Source organism: Diabrotica virgifera, chromosome 1 (genome assembly GCF_917563875.1).
Source record: "Diabrotica virgifera virgifera chromosome 1, PGI_DIABVI_V3a".
NCBI classification, from domain to species: Eukaryota; Metazoa; Arthropoda; class Insecta; order Coleoptera; family Chrysomelidae; genus Diabrotica; species Diabrotica virgifera.
The window spans coordinates 102,878,300-102,882,973 of NC_065443.1; positions in this window are offsets into that span (position 1 = coordinate 102,878,300).

Here is a 4,674-nt window from a genome sequence, read left to right on the forward strand (position 1 = left end):
TATTCATTATTACAATGTAATTCTATTCATTGAAAAAAATAATGAATATAATCATTAATCCAATGAATCGTTTTGTCTATCCAATGACTTTTTTCATAATACTAATAATTTGTTCATTGTATATATGAAACTATACATCAGTTAATGCGGTTAAATTAATGAATATAAAACGTTGCACTAATGTACAGTGTTCTTTAAATTACGAACTCGTTTATTGAATCAATGTTTTCGTAACATTAAATCAATGTTTTCGGCTTTAACAATTTGATACATTGTTTTGATGTAACGCAATCATTGTATTAATGTAATATACCTGAATCAATGATCAATACATTGTAGCAATAATCTTGTACATAAACCGATACATTTCTTAAAATTCTATAAGTGTTTTTATTGGTGTAAAAAAATCACGTGACAACAGTTGCAGCCTCCTAGCAGACAGTCACCCTGCAGACTCTGAGGAGCGGTGTTTGGCACTAGTGATTTGGTTGATTTTTCTAAGGTACGTATTTACATATATTTTTAACTATTTATAAATTATTTTGTTGGATTTCTATAAAAAACAGTTGTACTTCTATTTCCACTTTTGCATATTGATATGGTCTTTGGAGTGGCATTTGGAAATGGAAATGGACTTATTGATGGATGGGACAGCAATTTCGAAAGAATTATCTCCTTTCTTCGGTGTGAAAGTCATATCGAGGATAAAACAAATAAATTTTTATTTAAAAAGACTACCCATGAAGACACTACGGAATGTAAGTACCTATTTCATTATTCAATTCTGCATATCTAGTATTAATTAATTTTTGTTTTCCGTAAATTGTTTCAAAAGCTAATTCGACACATAGGTAGAAGAAAATAGGAACCATTTGAAAATATTTCTAAATGGTATAATCTTATAAAAGATTAGTAAATTAAATCTTTAGGTGAAAAAACCGTAAATAATTGAAAAATATTATTAACTCTTGCAGTCGGTAGTATCTATCAAAGTAAAAATAAACATCTCAACATCTAGCAATTTTTTCAGGATAAATTAAAATATTTCTATAAAAAAAGTGATACCCAAAAATGCAACTATGTTCACTATTTAGATTTATTTTTTTATAATAATTATTAATATAAATTGTAGATGGCTAACATGCAGTTCTTCTTTGGGTTAACATCGATATTTTGTACGAACTAATAAAATGGTTAAAAAAAGATCTTAATGGACAACCAAATATAATATAATAAAATATACCATCAGAGATTTCCAGTAATCATCGGGAAGATCCAGCAAGAAGTCGAAGATCATATTAGATTTTTGGAATCAAAGAAAAATGCCATTCAACCATTTGTTTTTTGTATGGGTGGTGATAATTAATCCCAAAAAGATGTTGTATTTATGGAGATGCTATTGTAAATGTATTTATTTTCACGATATTAGGTATACATTTTTATATAATATAAATATACTTATATATATTTTTATACATTTTATAAGAAGAATCAATTTCTGTTATATTTAGTTATTCAGTTTTTTCCAAATTACATTATAAAAAGTTGTTTGTGTTAATTAAAAATATATGTTTTTTCTTTCTTTAAACTTACAGATACTTAACATTAGTTTGAGAATCGGCAAAAAATCGGTGCTTCAACTTATATTTGTAATATTTATGTAAATATTAAGTGGTCATTTTGTTTACTTATTAACTATTTGTATGTTATATGCAAATATACATGAAGATGACATTCGCTGAACCAAAAAAGTACGTAAATATAATGAAAAAACATTGATTCAAAAACGGGGACCATTAATTTTCGTCCAAAGATCAGTATCGTTGGTTCAATGTAAGTAGATACATTAACTAATGCTCAAAAACATTAACTTCTATGAATTAGTACGTTCATTCAATGTACTTTCTAGTTAAGAATTAATGTTTCCATACATTAATCCAATGTACCGATACATTGATTCTTAACTAGAAAGTACATTGAATTAACGTACTAATTCATAAAAATGAATGTTTTTGAGCATTAGTTAATGTATCTACTTACATTGGACCAATGATAATGATCTTTGGACGAAATTAATGCTCCCCGTTTTTGAATCAATGTTTTTTTTTATTATATATACGTACTTTTTTGGTTCAGTGTTTCGAAACTTATTAGTCTCTCATCAGGGGGCACATAATATGTGCCTCCTGAGAGAGCAGCATATTATGCTGCTCTCTCTGGCCCAACCAGGACCAACCCCGGCAGATTTGACAAGAATTATAAATTTTAAAATTCCCTCATCTTCTTTAGTCTCAGCATCCGTTATCGCTTGCAAATTTTAGAAGCCTCGGAGGTGTAACCAGAGAAGGTTCCCATTGTTTTCAGTCTGGTGGGATGTAGAGTAATATTTTTAATATTATTTTATGTGCTATTAGATTGAAAATTTAGCCTTTTGCTATCAGTTGCAGCTATGGTATCGCTGCCATTTCGTTCGTTGCAATCCGTGACTGCACGTCGGGGTTTGTTCTGGTTGGGTCAGCAGAGAGAGCAGAATATTATGTGCCTCCTGATGAGAGACTAATAAGTTTCGAAACCGGTAGAGGTGCTTGCTGCACTCTCTGATTGAACTGGAATATAATGCGGCTGCAGTTTCGTGTTGAAACGAAATTGAAAATGGTTATTCATTTTTAATTCAATATAACTTTGAAGATAGTTAACGTGAATTTAATATTCTCAACATTTATATCTTACAAGTGATGAAAAACTCGAGAAAATATTATATCTGATGCAAGAGATGAAAACAGAAATAAAAGATGAGATGAAATTAATAAGAGAAGACCAACAATCATATGCAATGGAAATGAAAAAGTTAAAAGAAGAGAACGAGGAACTCAGAAAAGAAAATAAAGATATAAAAGCAGAATTAACACAAATAAAACAGAATATGGAATGGATCGATAAAGAAAAAAGGAAAAATAATATTGTCATAACCGGCCTGAATATTGATACAAGAAACCAAGCAGACCTCAAAATAGCCATGCAGAACTTTTTAAAAACCAATCTACAGCTAGAAATAAACGTCAGAACTGTAATAAAAATAGGAGAATCTCGCTATCTCATCCAATTATATAATGGTGAAGACAAGCGAACAGTCATGGAAAACAAATATAAACTAAAAAACATAAGAAATCAAAAAATCTTCCTAAACAATGACATGACGAAACAAGAGAGGAAAATACAAAAACAGCTCCGAGAATTTGCTAAAGACGAAAAAGAAAAGGGAAAAGAAGTAAAAATAGGATACAATAAAGTTACAATAAACGGGGAGGAGTGGAGATGGAATAGAGTAAACGAAAAAATTGAGAAATCTGCTCCAAAAAACTAAGGAAACAACAAACGAGGGGTAGTAAAGACGATGACGACAACGCAAAGACAACGGAATGGAATTCGGATAAAGAAAAAAAAAGAAAAACATACAGAAGGAGAGGATAATCAACAAGAAAATGGACAAAAGAAAAAGGTCATTGAAAAAACAGCTAGCATGATTGATGTGGAAATGAAACAAGACACAAAAACTAGAATAAACGAAAATAACAACTTGAAAATTGGTACATGGAATTTAACATCCCTTAGAGGAAAGGAATGCGAATTAGTGCAAGAAATGCAAGAATTTAAAATGCAAATAATAGGTATTAGCGAAACAAAGAAATGTGGAAGAGGAAAAGAAAAAATATCAGAAAATTACACCATATATTACTCCGGGGTAGACAAAGAACTTAGAGCGAAAGAAGGAGTAGGCATATTAGTCACAGAGACAATAGAAAAAAGAATATCAGATTTCAAACCTATATCCTCGAGAATCATGTATATAAAAATAGAAATGGAAGAGGAATGGTACATAGTGCAAATATATGCACCAACAGAAGGAACGGAAGAAGAAAAAATGGAAGATTTCTACAATGAACTACAGAATACCCTAGATGAGATACGAGAAAAATGTGAAAGAATAGTGTTAATGGGAGATTGGAATGCAAGGATAGGAAAAGATAAAAACAAAGGACTTGGGTGCATGGGAAGACATGGTGAAGAGATCCTAAACAGAAATGGAATTAAAATGATCAGATTCTGCCAGACAAACGACCTATTAATAGGAAACTCGTTTACACAGCAATTACTACAAGATAAATATACATTTGTAGCAGAAGGCAGAGATGCAAAAAGCATAATAGATTACGTAGTCTACACCCAAGAAATGAAACAAAATATAAAACAAGTCTGGACAGAACAGAGAGCAGAGATCGGAACTGATCACAGACTGGTAATGGCAGAGATGACATGGCGAAAACCGGTACAACAAGAACAGATAGAATACAGCAGAATAGCAATAAAAAAGCTAAAAGATGAACAAAAGAAAAGGAGATACCAAGAAGAAACTGATAAGGAGTTCAAAATGGAGGAGAGAAAGAAAATAGAAATGGATATGGAGGAAAAATGGGAAAAATTTAAAGAAGTAATAATAAATAAGGCAGAAGAGATATGCGGAAATCTTACAGTCGGAAAGTTAAAGAAAAAGACGGAATGGTGGAATGCAGATATACAGGAAGGAGTGAGGAAAAAGAAAAAGGCATGGAAAAAATACAATCGCACAAGAGAGGATCAAGATAAAAAAGAATACCAAAAACACAGAAACATAGT